Below are 17,404 nucleotides of genomic sequence, written 5' to 3' on the forward strand. Positions count from 1 at the left end.
ATTATGAACATCTACCTAAATGGAAAACTCCTTTCAGATTTTTGTGCAGAAACCTCTGTAAATCATTAGCTTGATTGTGGAACTGGCAAACGTCATATTTGATTCATTTAAAAAACGCTGTACCCTCGGATAAATTGACATTCCAGATAACTTGACATTTGTCATTTAAATTATTTCATAAAAGAAATAAATTATTTTATAAAAGAAATAAATTATTTTATAAAAGAAATACTAGGTTGCTATTAGTAACCTAGTATTACTTTTATTACTGTATAATGCAATCCTAGTATTTGTAATCCTAGTAAATTCATTGCGCAATTTATATAAATGTTTGTAATAAATAAGAGAAAATTATATTTTTATTTATTTAGAAGCGACGGGTTAGTTTCAAAGGAGGACGGGTACATTGTTGGACTAGCCGTCCTCGGGGACGGGTAAAAGTTTTGAGTTTTTTCGAGCCCTGCAATGTAAATATATTTTGTAATAACTGTTTTTATTTATATAGCATTAAATAATGTTATGAATTACAAATAAATCGAAGGAACTTAACACTTAAGTGGTTATAATTCAAAGAATTTTAAACCAAATACAGATAGATACAGTTAGTTTTGTAACATTTTAGCACGTTATATTTAACAAAAATAAATAATTGTACATAAAATTTTGATGTTTTTAGCGTTCTTCTTCTGAAAAATTTCTTACTATGACACTGCACAGATTGTTTAAAAAAGGGAATGTTTTTCTAATGAGAAAAGATGAAAAAGGGTCATAAAAAGATAAAGCTAAATTTATTTTGATATTTTTTTTCATCAGAACGGATCTCCTAGTTCCCCCATAAGTAATTCAACACATTTTGATGTCTGTTTTGCTTTTTCCTCGTTTAAGTCATTTACGTCTCCTAATGTGTGTACTTTATAAACTTAATTTAGACAAGGATTTTCATCTTTAACAATATATTACGGCCAGCAAATAACAGCAAATCCAATTAAAATAGAAATTTTGTGATGAAACTAAAAGTGTGTGTCTACTAATTAGTAAAAAGGATCTAACTTATACACTTTCGGTTAGAATTACTTAAAAACTTAACAGATTATTACTGTATATTATTGATGTAATTTCCATAGCATAGGAAACAAAGTGACTGAATAATTAATGAAAAATATAAAAATGAAATTCAGACACTACGAAAATAATTTTTTTAAAAATTATTACTTTCCGAGGGAACTACTTTGCTTTAAAATGTTTAGCATATTAAACCTAATTTTTTTTTTCTTCTTATTTATGATTTTAGATGAAAATGTTTGAGCTAAGAAGGTTTTAGATGAAAATGGTGCCAAAGAGAGTAAATGTTTAAGGCTCAAATGAAGAGGGGGAAAGAAGAAAAACTTATATCATAATTTCAATTTTTAATAACACATGGATTATTTACACCAAGAGAAAAAGAGATTTAAAATGTAGATATGGTTTTAAATTTGGTTGTTTCTAAAACACATGTCGCAATGAAAATTATAGTTTGCACTAACATTATAAAAAAGAAAACAAAAGAACTAAATTCAGATTTTATTGAATATTATACGATAAAAGTGAGAAAAATAAATATAAACTTTACAAAAAATGACCAAAAACAAGAATATATATATTTACCATGCATTATATGTTCAAATGTAAACTCTATAAATAGTGTTTAAATAACACTAGAAATAGTGCTAAGTTTAGCCGTGGGAATATTTTTAAAAAAACAATTACCATGGAGTTTTCCTCAACTTACAAAATCCCAGTTTCAATTATTTTATTTAAAAAAAGGATTGATTGATTGAATAAATGTAAGGTTTAGTGGCACAAGGTCCAAATGAGGACATGCTGCGCCAAACAGTACGGTAAAAATTAAAAAAAGGAAGAAAAAAATAAAGAAAAGAGTTTTTGGCAACCTAACTTTTCAATCACTCAACTAACACAATTACTTTTAACAAAATGTTCTACAAAGTGTCTACTGTCAAATTGTCTTTTAAAAAATTCGTTTCCCCCTTAAAATTCGAAAGCTTTCCGTTTTAAACAAATGTTTTAATTTGGATGATTCTGCAATCTCTAAAATAGATACCTACTGGCAGAACGGTAGAAACAATAGAAATATAGTGTTAATATCATTATACAGTTTAAAGTACAAACGGTTTTGTAATTTAAAAAAAATAATCTATAAGCAGTTCTAAATTTCTTACATTTTCAAAATAATTAAATAAATAGTAAATTATTTAGCATTCTTAATACAATCAGCATAAAAGGTAAGTATTTATTTCACATTTAATAACCCAGTTGTCATGAAGTATATATTTAAATTTGTGCTAGGAAAACCTAAATTTTAACACGATTCCCAACGTGGTCGCTGAACCTTTCCAGCACAATATGTTCTTTTGTTAAAGATACATTCCAGATAAACACTCTCAAACGTTTGACTGAATCAGCTACCATTAACCTTTGGATGACGGCCAACTGACCGTGGCACAATTTAAACGCCGCCGCAGAAACCGGGATGTACGCTTTTGTTTGGGTTCCCAAATTAGGTCTTTATCATACGAATCTCAACACATGCAACGGATACTAACAAACACGTAAAAGGTTTCACGTCTAATGCATACGTTTTTTTAAAAATAATAAAGATTTCATTACAAAAATAATACTTCTAGTTTATCTTCACTTATTATATACGATTTATTAAATGAATTATCATGACAACGGAACTTCTTTTTTTTTCTCAACTCATTAAAAACAATTTGTCAGTAGACACAAATTAAAAATGGAAGAAAGTTGTTTATGTTTGGATAGTCTACGTGCTCTAATGTCAACGAAGGAAAGAAAAAAAGGAATTTTAGGACATAACAATAATAACGGCACAACGATAATTTTAAATACATAATAAAACCATTATCACAAGTTGTTTACATTTTCCTACCACTGAATAATGATTTGTCAATATTGAATAAAAATTACGGGTAAAACATGCTACATGTAGGAAACTTGCAGAGAAATGACTGAGACTTTTTAACAATTCAAACATTCCTCGTTTTATTTTCCCCTATAAACTCTATCAAGCCTATTGGTTTTAATCCAAATCCCAGGACGTAATCAAAGGATAAAAATAGCCAAAGGTTAGGTGCAATCCAACCATTCGAGGGAGGAAAATATTTAAAACATCAATCGCAGGTAATATAAGAATTAATTTTGAATGGGCATTGTAATAGCCCTAGCGCTAAAGGAAAAACATTTATAAAATAAAATGTTATTTTAAGCCTATAATTGAACAGTAAAATCTTGACGTACTTTTGTAGCTATTCGTACAATATATAATTGGAGAAAAAAATTTAATCTGTACTTAAAATGACATTTGCTGGTGGATTCTGTCAAGCAAGCACTCATCAAAACAAATAAATAATAAAAAAAACTTAATCGAAGAAAAGCTGTACAAGCTCCATTTTGCTTTATGTAGATTTTGAAAAAAGTAATTTTTACCGTATACTATTTGCATCATAAAGAAATTTTTACGGAATTCAAATTTATTCCATTGTCTTGCTGTAAAAGAAAAAATAACTAAGTATGCTCAGTTTTTCCGCAACTGGAGTGTCCTTAATGAAGACTTAATAAGTGAAACTTAAATAGTATTCGTACTTCAAAGTTGCCAACGTAGACCAGCCTTACTTAAAGGCGTACCTATATCATAAACATAATATAACACAACCACAACAGACTAAAACTATCTCAACCATAACATGTATTCTTAAACATGGAAAACTGAGTATATTTGAAAAATTATTCAACATATTTTTTCCCTTATAGAACCTTAAAATATTCCACTGTGAAGATGGTAATACCTAAGGTTGTTATGATTTTAACAAACAGAAAAAAACCTAAATGAAAAAGCCCTAGAAAAAAACCCAAGCGGGTTTTTTCACAATTGCATTTTATTATTAACAAATCATTATAGACATTAAGTTTATAATAGAAAAAAAATTAATTACATATGTTGAAATATTTATATTTCCACTACTTCTATATTCTATTGTGCTTTAATTTTTTTAATTAACGTTCTTAAAAACACGTATAAATAGAAATTGTAAATAATGTATTAAGGTATTCTCTCAAAATCTTGAGAGAGTAATTCACAATATAATTGAAACAGTGGCGGATCCAGCGGGGAGGGCCCCCCCCCCTAAAATTGAAAAAAAATAATAATTTTTTTTAATAGTTTACAAAAGAAATAAAATATTTTAAAAATTATTTAAGGGGGCATATACACCTAGGTAGGTCGGAAAAATAGATTTTTTTTTCAATCAATATGTTGGTGAGAATTTTAATAACTCTGCCAGTTAGTGCAGCAACACCAGAACGTTCCTTTTCAACTCTTTGACGTCTCAAAACTTGGCTTAGAGCAACTCAAAATCAAGAACGATTAAATGGACTCGTATTATTAAACATACTTCGAGAAATTGATTTAGAAGTTGAAAAATTCAATGACAGATTTGCCAAAGTTTCTAAAAAACGCATTACATTTTTTAATTATTTAAAGATTTTGAATACTTGAATTATTTATGTATTGTTCTATTGCTCATTATGAAAAAAATAAATAAGAAGACTAACATTAAAAACCCCAGTTTTTTTTTAAATGTTTAAAAAAAAATTTATAAAAAAAAATTTATAAAGAAAATTAATTGTGGAGGGAGGGGGGAATCTGAGTCCATGACCCCCAGGAAAAATTTCTGGATCCGCCCCTGAATTTAAACTGTTGATAACAAGATACAATATATATTTCTTGAATCACAAATCAATAGGAAAATTATTTATAAAAATATATTTCAAATACCATTTTCCCAGACCTTATGAGAGACCAGAAATATAACTAAATCAACACAAATTAAATTAAATAAATGATATTTATGATACAGCAAGACATATTCTGAGACTATAATAATCAAAAAAATGAAGGGAAAAAAACAAAAAAATCCTGAAAAAAACCGATGGGTTGGGCTTTTTCGCAAAAAAAACTGCTTTTTTTTACAACTATAGTAATAACACGGAGACTTACGAGTCTAATATTTACAACGTGGAAATATGTTTAGTAATATTTACGGTTATTGTTATTCCCAAATAAAGAAAGGAAAGAAAAGGATAAATAAATAAAATGATTTCCCATTAAAATTTTAAACACTTGGCGTTAAAAGCGGGAAAAAAACTATCTCCAAAAATTGCTGTTATTTTTCTTTAACTTCCGTAAATAAAATATCGAAATACAACAATCTCTCTGCGTTCTTCTAGCATGCATATGTCACATAATTTTCTCCATAAAATCTGTCACACCTGCCACAAATGTCATTCACGTCAAATTCAGATGTTAACTGAAGCGCAATCGTTAAAAGCTTTTGCGTCACAAAAGAAAGACATTAAAAAAAAAACGGTCTTACTCAAACGCTTCACCGTTTCAAATCAAATCTGATACAAAATAGCAAAAAAGAAAGCTCTCTCAAACCATTCAAACTATCCCAGAATAAAAATTTTACGAGTCATTTAATCGGAAAGATAGTGCATTCGAGTAAACAATGGGGAAAATAAAGAGACTTCGTAGTTAAAACTTGAAACTATTTGAAGATCTAAGACTATTAGCTGCGTACAGACTTCATAATAGATGTCAGGTTCGGTTTGAAGATGTTGGCTTGTAGCCAGCCGACAGAAGAATGTGGAGACTTTTACCTTGAAAATATTTCACTAGATCACTTTTAAAATATTTTCGTACATAAAATCTTTTTTCTGACACAAAAGGATATGGTCGACAATTAATAAGCTTTAGAGATGCAGACCTGCTACAATTGTTCTATGTTTTTACGTATTTTAAACAAAGAATAGTCTTTCATTAGTACGAACTAAGACATAATGTATACAGCCTATATACAGTAGGGAACCGATTATCCGGAACGATCGGGACCGTCGCTATTCCGGATAACTGATTTTTCCGGTTTTCTGAATCGCTACAAAAAGCAGTTTTTTTTATTGTTAAACCCAACTAAAAAAAAAAAAAAATTTGAAATAATCTGAAAAAGAAGAAAAAACGATGAAGTAATACACTAATGATTCTTTCCAAAACGATGGTAAGGTAACCATCTTTCAAAATAGAAAAAAAAATCCTAAAATCTTATGAGGAAAAAAAATTTTTTTTTGAAAATGACAGGAAAATTTATCGAATTTTGTTCCGGTTTTTTGGTTTTCTGATTTCCGGATAACGGGTTCTGTACTGTATATATATATTATTTTTTATCCATGTACAGGATCGTAGCCAAGCAGGATACGTGAAGAGGGATTGTTCAAACCTCAAACAGAAATATTACCAAAAAAAATAGTTTCAATATAAATTGAATAAAACGAATTTTATTTCAAAATAGCGGCATTTTTTAATATGCAATTGGTATTAGTTAGATTAATAAAGAAAATAAGTAACTATGTCAAAACTAGTTCTAAATTAAAAGCAGTCGCGGCTCTTTGATGGATTATTTGTGGCTCTCGATAAATGTACCCGAGTTCAGAGTTAGACGATGACGAGTGGTTACAAGACTTGGATGTTTTTAACTGATATCATGGAACATTTGCAAACGCTGAATTTACAATTGCAGAGGAAATATAAAATAATATCTCACGTCTCACAGTGTATATTTAGTTTTCAAACTAAATTACAACTTTTTCAAAACGACACTAAAAATAAAACATTTTGTCATTTTCCTCGAATTAAAAAAATTTGTTCCAATATCAAACAAGAAAAACTCAACGAGGATATAAAAAAAACTAGAAGGAATATCGACAGAATTCCAAAGTAGATTTCAAGACTTGAAATATTTTAAATCGTCTCTTGATTTTTTTCTGAATCCATTTGAAATTAGCATAATTCAAGGTAAGTTTTTCATTTCCAATATAATTATGACCCAAAAAGCATCAGGAGAGTTAAATTCAATAGAGATGCAAGAAGATCAAGCTCTACAATTAAAATATAAGTCGACGTCGATTACTGAATTTAGGAAATTTGTACCAGAATCGAAGTATCCTGAATTAAAAAAAGCTGCTTGTCGAATTATTTCAATATTCGGAACAACGTACTTATGTGAATCATTTTATTCCACTTTAAAATTCGTGAAATCCAAACACCGATCAGTATTAACTAATCAGCATCTCAAAGAATTACTGAGAAGTGCTGTCACCAATTATTCATCAAATTTTAAAGAATTATCAAGAAAATTTAAATAAATATGTTTAATTTTTAATATTTAAATTAAATACACATATTTTGTACTTTTATTTATATGTTTTCAATAAATATAATTTCTGCAAAAAATAAATTTTTACTACTTTTTTTGTCTACTTTTTAATTACGTATTTAATTGCGGCTAGCGAAAAATTTCACATTTTGAAAAATGGTTCGACTATCAAGGAGCTTGGTTATTCCTGGTATATACAACCGCACAAAACACGTGTGCAGTCCCACAATCCAGCAGCTAAACTCCCAAACAAAACTTTGCACACTTCCTATCTCAGCAGATTATTTTTTTGCTTCCAAAAACGTGATAAAGCAAAACGTTCTGACAAATTCTTCTACGCCCGAGTTTTCTCGGGATAATAAATATTTGCAATGTATACATACCCGAGTTTTCTCGGAATAATAAATATTTGCAATGTATACATACCCGAGTTTTCTCGGGATAATAAATATTTGCAACACATACATACCCGAGTTTTCTCGGAATGATAAATATTTGCAATATATACATACCCGAGTTTTCTCGGGATAATAAATATTTGCAATATATACATAGCCGAGTTTTCTCGGGATATTCATGAAATCAGTAAATAAAACGTAAAATGTCGTTATATCATTCGCTTATTTATTTATTTTTTTCATCTCTAAATTTCGAAATTAAATAACCGTATCTCATGTACTGTGTGCGGGATATCAATTCATTTTAGATCGACAAATATTCAAAAAGTATATGGAAAAAATAATATTCAGAGAGCACCTGTAATATAATTTTTATTTGAAATCTAACAAGCTTATACTGAAATAACGTTAGCAGTGTCAGATCCTAAGCTTGACAGTGTTACTGTAAATTGAACAGCGATCAACTGAGGCGGAAAGTTCGTTTCCGAAAAGAAAAAAAAATAAATAAAAGGAAATTTCGATGAAGGAAAAAAAAACCCAATTAGAGTAAATCTATGGAACACAGATGTATTGCGTTAGGCGGGAATTTCACGGAAAAGATTCCCAATAAAAAAAACTATTTAATTTTAAAATGAGTAACTGCTACATACACAAATAATAAAAAATAGGTCATTAGTCATAGTGATACTCATGAGAGGAGTTGCGAATAACGATAATGAAGAAATGTTCCGTTTATTAGGAAGTATATAAGGGCTACTCTATTTTGAAATTTGAAAGGGGAAAAAATCGACTACTTTCCGAAAATCTTTTACATTACATCTCCCTTCATAGTCCACAGTACACTTATTGTACAGTGAGCAAAATAAAAAACGAACCACCCTGAATAACTTTTGATCTAATGAACTGCCCTTCACGTTATAGGACTCGATCGTGAAGTTTCGAGGGGGTGAACTATAATATGCTAATTAATTAGTGCAGACGATATTTTTAGTTACGAAATCAAACGCAAAAATGTACTTTTTTTTAATAAACAAATTCTCTTTTTTTTTATCAGATTCAGATTTCTGCCTCCAAAATATAGTTAATAGCCGTAATCTGGGAAATATGGACCCATTAGTTTAATGTGGACAGCAGTTCTAAGTTTAATAAACACTTCAATGTTAATTTTTACTTTTTGCGTATTTCACAAAATCTTGTAAAAAATTTTAAGCGAATTAAAAACAAATAGCGCAGTTATAAAATTTGCTGATCCAAAAATATTTCTATGAAAAATACAATACAATATATAAAAATTTATTACGCTTTATTATTTTATTTAAATAGTCGAAGGAATTTTGAATTTTAAGGCACACAAAATTTTACATCATTTTAAAGAAGACAATTTTAAATAGAAAAATACAAAATTTGAACGAAAATGGTCGAACAGTTCCTAAGAAATCAATTTTTGAAAAAAAAGTTGTATTTTTAAAATTTGATACTTCTTTGAAAAAAGGCTGTATTTTTAAAATTTGATACTTCAGGAACTACTTGCCCGATTTGGCTCAAACTTAAAAGTTAATAGTATAGTTATAGTATTTTGTTACTTAAAATTGTCTTTTTTAAAATGATGCAAGTACCTAGGAACCTTGATCTCTAGCCACAACAACCTGAAAATCGAAATAAATAACAGAATTTCCATGGCTAACAGAAGTTTCTACGGCCTCAGAAACCAACTGAAATACAAGTTCATCAGTGTGAAGACAAAGTTAAACATCTACAAAACTTTAATCAGGCCTATAGCTACGTATGGAAGTGAGTGCTGGACCCTAAGCAAAATAGNAATATTTTTGGATAAGCGTATTTTATGATTGTGTGAAAAAATTCCAATTAGCTTAAAAACTTCTCAGTTATAGTAAAATTAGCATTAAGGGATTCTAATATTCGACTACTTTTATGACCAAACTATGGGGACCATATTTTCTAGGTAACGGTTATCCCTTATACTTTGAGGGTCAGAAATCCGAATCCATCGGGGGAAAAAAAGGTATGAATATTCAGAGAAAGTTCGTTTTGGTGCCTGATTTCGTAACTTAAAATACGTCTGCCCTTTTACACACATTAGCACATTTGGTTACCCCCTCAAACCATTGAAATTGAGTCTTAAAAAGCCCTTCACCAGACTAAGATAAAATGATAACACTTTCTGCGAACATAAATTCTCAATTCAAAATTTCCTGCAAACACTTGATTAACTCTTAAATTTAGTTTGGAATCTTTCGTCGCCACCTAATTTTTAGCGAAAGTCGTATCAAAATTATCGATTTTTTTTTGTAATGTTTTAATTTTAATAAAAACATACTAATTTATAATAAGCATGTCTGGAAGTCAAATTCAATGACGTAATCGCCGGAAAAGTGCGGCTGCGCGAAGCAGAGAAAGAAGTTCTAATATTAATCTGCCAGATAGATCTGCAAAAAGTTAGAATAGAGAAATTTTGACCTTTTTTACTTAAGTAAAAAATAATAAAACAAAATAATAATAAAAAATACCGCGGTGGTGACTCATTTTCATCGAACGGCTTTCGATTTTTTTTTACACATGTGTCCTTCACGATGCAAAATTGCCTCGCACTTAATTCAAAAGTTCCACTGTTTCTTATATCGTCTGCTTGATGAACTGAATCTTAACTTATATAATTAAGATTCAATTAAAAATATTTTAAGTTCCGTAAGATAGCACTACTAATTTTGTCAAGAAATAGTAGTCTTGATTACAAGCAGTAATAATTATTCACTTATAAGTACTTGAGTTCTCGACGTAAAATATAAATAAATAAAAGCGCGAAAATGACACTGTCAACGCTCAAGAACTAAATATAGAATAATTAATACGGCTATTATTGATTTTTGTGACCTTGCATATGAAAGAGGAAAATGCTTTTCTCTGTTAGCCTTGTTAGTTGTCAGTTATTATTACATTTTGTTATTATTTGAAGGGAAAATATGGGCTGAAAATCTTTTGATGCGTGTGTTGAAAGGACGTTTTGAATTAAAAATGAGAAACTCAAACACAAAATTCAGCCAACAAATAAATTGAAGCAGACACAGAACAAAAACGGTGTTTATTTTTTATTATTCTGCATTTTTCGCCGAGAAGTCTACTTAAATGAACTGTTTGGTTGTTAAAGTAAATTTATAAATGAATAATTCCAAAAAAGCTATCTATTTTTTTTGAGGGGGGTTGGGGGAAAGAAAAAAATTTATTTTCTCTTTACATAGTTTTAAGTACATTTAACGTATGTATAATTTAATTTTTAATAGTAACTTATATCTTTCACCAGTTCATATGATATAGTTAGGTTAGCTTTCTATTTTGTTTCCCAGAAATTATTTTAAATGTAAAGATTTTTAAAAATAAAAATAATAAAGCTTTGATATAAAAATTACAAAAAAAATGAAGTTTGCTAGTTATACATAAATTTTTAAATTTTTTTCACAAAAAACTTCGTCCATTTTTAACAAAAAATTTCTCAAAGATTGCTTAAGTTATATCAATCTTTGTGTCAATTTCATTCTTATAGTGTGTTTAAAGATAAAATATGAAAATTTTCTGTTAGCATTTATTGAGATACGAGGGATATTTTTTTTGATCGTTACATATTTTTATATGTCTTAACGATTTATTAATAAAATTCCTTTAAACTGTAATATATTTTAATCTGTAAGCCAAGCAATTCCTAAAATTTATTTAGAAAACTCGTATCAGTAAAAATAACTAACACTTTCACTTTAGGGTTGTCGGATCCATTTAACAAAATATTTTCTCTTAAATATGTATATACATTTTTTTTATACAGTGTTTAAGTTTATTTGACCTGCTGAATAACATATTTTAAATTAATGGAGTCATAAAACGTAGCTAGAATCTCTACCTCATACTTTTAATAGCAAAAGTGATCAAAACTGTGATGTATATAGCAGAGCAATTTTTGTCTAGGTTGCGAAGAAACTTTTATTAAAGTACACAATTTTTGCTTCCTTAAGTGGGCATATTTACATAATTTGATATTTAACTAATCAAGGTTCTCTTGTTTGCAAAAAGATAAAAATATATATAGATTCTTTACCTGATTAAAAACTTTATTCGCTTCAAAAATATATAAATAGGAAATAAAAGTTGATATGCTTTAAGAGCTTCAGACGCCCATTTCCAAGACTTGCCAGACGTGAGGTGAGAAGAACAAAAGATTTGAAATATAAAACGAAAAATTACCAACATAAAATGGAAAAATAAAAGCAAGAAACAGCAGTAGACAAACCACAGTAACCAAGAGAGGCAGATCAGGGTAAAATGCATTTCTACGCGCTTTGGAGAGATGGTAGAAACTAACGTTGATAATAAGGGAATCAACATTCATATGAATAAAACGAAAATCCTGGGCAATAGAATGGGATTTTTTTTTTCTTTTTATGAATACGGATTTACTTGTTAACGACAATAGTTCCTCATCACTTCTCCATAGCGCGTGAAAATGCATTTTACCCTGATTTACCCTTCTCAATCACTGAGGTTTTTCATCTTTTTCCTCTCTCAGCTACTGTGGTTTTTCTTGTTTTGTTTCTCACCTATATTTTTCCATTTTTCGTTGGTAACTTTTCGTTTGATGTTTCAAATCACTTTTGTTTCTTCTTTTGTTCACGTCTGGCAAGTCTTGAAACTGGGCGCCTGTTTTTGAGCACTTGAAACTGTATTTCCTATTTATATATTTTTGAAGCAAATGAAGTTTTTAATCAGGTAATATCTTACTGCTACAGTTTCTAATGATTATTTATTTAAAAATATCAGTTACTAAAAAGAACGGCAAACACTCATTTAATGAGTTGTTTATTTTAACGACACCTGCAGAATTGCAATTATCAAAAGTCTTGTTGCAAAACATAATAGCTTTCTAAACGGAAAAAAATTAAAATAATTCTATAAATAAGAAAATCGTGAATAATACAGTGAAAATACTCCAAAAATAATTCTCAAAGGTCGTCCAATTGCGTGTTCTCAATACAGTTTACGTAACCGCATCTTATTAACGAATCAAAATATAAATGAATGAAACAACACTCAATCTTTTATTTACATCTCCCCAATAACAAAAATGAGGTGCGTTTCGTTTCGTTTCAATGAATTCTGTAGCGGCTGAATAAATAAAATTTAAGTTCACGTCATGTTTTTCTATACAAAAAATATCTTTATCTGATGAACTATAGTAATTTGATGTTCATAAACTACATTAAAATTTACTAAAATCAAACATTTCAAGATTTTTCCTTCAATAATATTTGTCATGATTATCACGATAACATGGTATAAAGGTTTTTAACGATTTACACGTTACATGCATGCGAAAGGAAGAAAAAACTATTTTTACACATTTTTGTTGGATAAAACCATGCGATTACTAAAATATTGCACATCCAAAAACGGCCATAGAGAAAGAAGGCCCAAAACAATAAAGAAAGAATACGAAAAAAAAAAAAACATTATACACTATATCTAATTCTCTTACGTGGCTCCCAAATTTTGGCTGTATTTCTTTTCCACCGGTGGCAACGTTTGCTTTGTTTTGTTTACGTTACTATTTCTCTTACACGGCGAATCGACCAATGATTGCTGCTAAAAATGTCATATGCCAAATCTAGCAGAGGTGGCTCAACATATAGCGCTTTTAAAAACGGTATGTATGTTGTTAATTTACGTCGCACTAGAGCTGCACAATGGGCTATTGGCGACGGTCTGGGAAACATCCCGGAGGACTTTTAAAAACGGAAATTGAAATAACCAGAGAGCATCAGCTGCGGCAATCTCATATTATTAAGCTAGGCAGAAGTGAGTAGTTTTTGTCGATAGATCTCTATTTTAGTATTTTGTCGAAAGCTCTTTTTTTCACGAATTTATATATTACGAATTTATTTGACGATTTTTGATTTATATCACGAATTATACTATAGCACATTTCTAATAGGTTTAACGAATTACATGTCATTTATTTGAATTCAAATTTATTTTAATGACTTAGTATTTACTAAAAAGATGAAAATTTTTTATTTTTTTTTAAAGTTTTTAGCGAGCAGGGGGCGCAGACCACTAGTTTGGATAAATTACAAAACCTTTGTTTCAATACAGTTGTGCAGCGTAACCATTTTTTAGAACTTGTTGTTATATAGGTGAAATTATATGTAATTTTCAGTTCATGTAATTACACCACAGGGAAATGAACAAAAAATTACTTTTTTATAATGTAATTTCCTCTCCATTACTTTAAGATTAAATTATAACTTATCACCTATCGACTTATCATAACATACGATAAGAAATGCAAGAAATAAATTTAAAAGCCATATGTAGATAATTTACAAATTTTAATTTTATTATAATACTATAAATTAATTATAAATTAAAATAAAACCCTAAGGGATTGTATTTTAATTTTTACAGTTGTGTTCCCCTTAAATAAGCTAATTAGGTTAAAAGTTGTTTCGTGCTTTTATTGTTTTAATGCAAATAAAAACCAATACCAACCCTTTGCAGTCACTATCTCAATTCACAGTTAGTCCATTATCTTGGATATATGAATGAGTCAGTAAGCAAGTCTCCCCCGACAAAGTTAAAAAAAAAAAAAAGTCGTGAATTGTGATCCCAGACAGATGCCCGCCTATCTTAACAAAAATGTATGCGTCAACACTAAAGGTCCAAAATAGATTTTTTTTTCTTTATTTAACTTCTTTTCTATTGTAAAAAAAAAAGGATGATATATGTTGTTAACTCTTACAGACTAAAATAAGTGTAACAAAATATGGAATTAAAAGATTACCACAAAAAATTGATAGAATTGTGTAAAAAAATTCTAGTAATTAGTGTAGAATTATTAAAATGAGTAGCATAAATTCATTTTTATTATTATCACACAGTACACAATTCTTGTGATAAATACAGCAATTTAAACAAGTTTATTTTCTTCCGACTTAACTAGCACTCAAGTATCAACTCTCTTTATATGTTTTTTTAATTACTCAAGAATTTTGTGAATTTAATAAAAATACGGACCTGATTTTACAAAAAAAAAGGTTCACACTTTATAAAAAGTACTTATTGTTAGCAAATAAAATAGCCTTAAAAAAATATATCGTAAAAACAGCTTAAACAAAAGAAACTTGTTAGATGTGGACAAAATGTAAATTATGTTGACGCACCTCTATATAAAATCGAAGGTCTGTGTGGATGTTCTTTTTAAACTCAAGAACGGAAGCACCGATTTGGATCGAGTCTTTTTTTACAGTTGGCAAATTTTTTATGGGGTAGTTTATAAACAATCACTCTCCGGCGTCATTTAGTTCAGGCGCAATTTAGAAAATACAAAACTTTATTGAAGAAACCTTTGTTAGAGAATAAACTTTCGTTGATATCTTTTGAATCGCTTCACCAATTGGCATGGTGTTTTTTAGTTACAGTTGGCTTATATTTTGTTCATCACTTAGCAATTTTTTCCATCCATGTACGTTGAGATGCTTTTTTTCATTATCAGACATATGATTGCTGGAAGAAGAAATTACCTGAATTTTTTAATTCACAATGCGTAGTTTTCTTCGTACTTTTTCTAGCGAACGATATTTAAAATGTTTGCTATTTCAGAATTACTTTTTAGATTATCAATTTTATACTTTCGCGTTTGCCTCAATAGTTCATTAACTCAAGTTACTATGGATTTTTTTTTTAACCTCGCGTTTTTTAAGTTTATCCGAAGTTGCGTTTACGTTTTTTTCTAACAATTTTGCGTAAAAGAAATAAGTCATGCCCCCTGAGTGAGAACATAGGACGGGAAAAAACAAGTACTGTTAAAGGCGGAATACACGTCTCGTTAATGAGACTGAGGCTAAATAACTAAATTTTAATTTTAGACGGGATGACAACCGTATCGTGATCTGTGGCAGAATAATCGCCAAGTCCTGGCAACTTCAAGACAGCGGCCCGCAAGAAACTAAAAAAAAAAAATCACAGAAAGCAAACCAACTAGAAAGGTATAACTCGTAGCCACCCCAGGCCAACATCGACATGTTTTTTTTTTCTTTTTTTTCCAAAATTTGAAAGTCTAAAATCTATTTTTGGCACCTGAGCGATTGTAATTGACGCGACAGATTACGATACGGCAGTGTTTCCCAAAGTGTGGTACGCGTACCCCCAGGGGTGCGGGAACAGTTTAGCAGGGGTACGCGTTCTTATGCAAATATCTTACAACAAAAGAACATTTCAAAAAATTTTATTTAAAAACAAAGCTCTCCTTGAAAATTTACAATTAAGTATTTTTCTACTGGCTTGTTTTTGCTGAGTTAACAATTAGTATTGTCAAAAGCCAGTTGTAATTTTTAATTTTCGTGCAAATTTTTTTATAGTAAAAAGTACATTAATTTTTTTATTCGGGTACACAGCGTTAAGAAAAATTTAGAAAGGGTACACAAAAGTCATAAGTTTGGGAAACACTGCGATACGGCAATACCCCAGATTTTAACAAAGTTGCTAAAATTAAGTTCATTATCTATCAAAAGGGGCAGAGATAATTATCATTTTTTTTTTTAAATGTTAGCATGTGCTGTACTGAGCATTTTAATAACAAATTCACCAAGGTATCATACAAACATGCATGAGAGAAAAAATTAATCTACTTTCCCTTAAGCAATAAGAATTAATACTGTCTTAATTTTTGACTGTAAGGGTTTTAAATTTTGGAATGCTGGAAATTCCAAAGTATATGATAAATGTCACCTTTAAACATATATCTAGCAGGAATGAAAAACGTTGGGTGATATAATACAGAAAAAAAAACACGTGAGGTAGGATGACACAAGAGATAAAATGAGTTGTAACCTAGATAATCGAAACCGAAATCCTTTAAAATGGATCAATGTAAATAAACTTGAGTGATAACGTTTTAACAACGATGCTACACACCATCAACAAATGAGAGAAAAAGGCGTGTGCAAAGACAAACTGTCGCGCGAATTAAGATCAATATGAAGAGGCTGATAAAAAGTAAAACGTACAACAAAGATTATAACAGTTGTGAGTGAACAAAAAAAAAGATAAGTTATTCAAGACTTATAGGGTTACGTTTTTCCTTCGTCAACATTCTCTATTACAGTTGTGAAAGTGAAAATAGTGTAAAATATCCATGGCCGGATTAAGCGTAAACGGGGCCCTAGGCCATTCAAATTTTTGGGGCCCTTAGATTAGATTTTTTTCTAATATATTTTTTATTTATTCAAATATAAAAGTATTTATATATCTTTTCATTTAAGAAAGCATATTTAATATTAAAATAAATAATAATAAATTAAATTTTACTTTATTTCATTAAATTAGAACTAAAAAATAATCATAAAATTTTGAAAAATCATTGTTTTTCTTAATTTTTTTTAATTTATTTTCAAAAAATCCATTTCAAGGGGGCCCCAGGCCATGGTCTAGTCTGGCCTTAAAATATCAATACGAAGTAAAGCTAGTTTTTTGAATATGAAAAAGCTAGAAGCAAGAAAAGTTAGTTTTTTAAATAAGATGAAAAAGTTGGTGATCCAATTAAAGTATTTAAATTGTTATTTCTGCATTGATATGGATTCATAATAATTTTCAAACACTGAGAACTAGCTTTTGTGAAGCAAGACTTGAGAGCAAAGTTTTTCGCCATTTTTAACAACA

At 29.3% G+C, this 17,404-nt stretch overlaps 1 protein-coding gene across 1 annotated transcript in view; it reads right to left on the bottom strand.

The window, feature by feature from the left end:
• The window catches only part of LOC107439624 (SUN domain-containing ossification factor), a 66,512-nt gene that overhangs the window by 21,596 nt on the left and 27,512 nt on the right, over positions 1-17,404 (bottom strand). The gene's annotated exons all lie outside the window — the stretch shown is intronic.

This window comes from Parasteatoda tepidariorum, chromosome 4 (assembly GCF_043381705.1).
Source record: "Parasteatoda tepidariorum isolate YZ-2023 chromosome 4, CAS_Ptep_4.0, whole genome shotgun sequence".
NCBI lineage: Eukaryota > Metazoa > Arthropoda > Arachnida > Araneae > Theridiidae > Parasteatoda > Parasteatoda tepidariorum.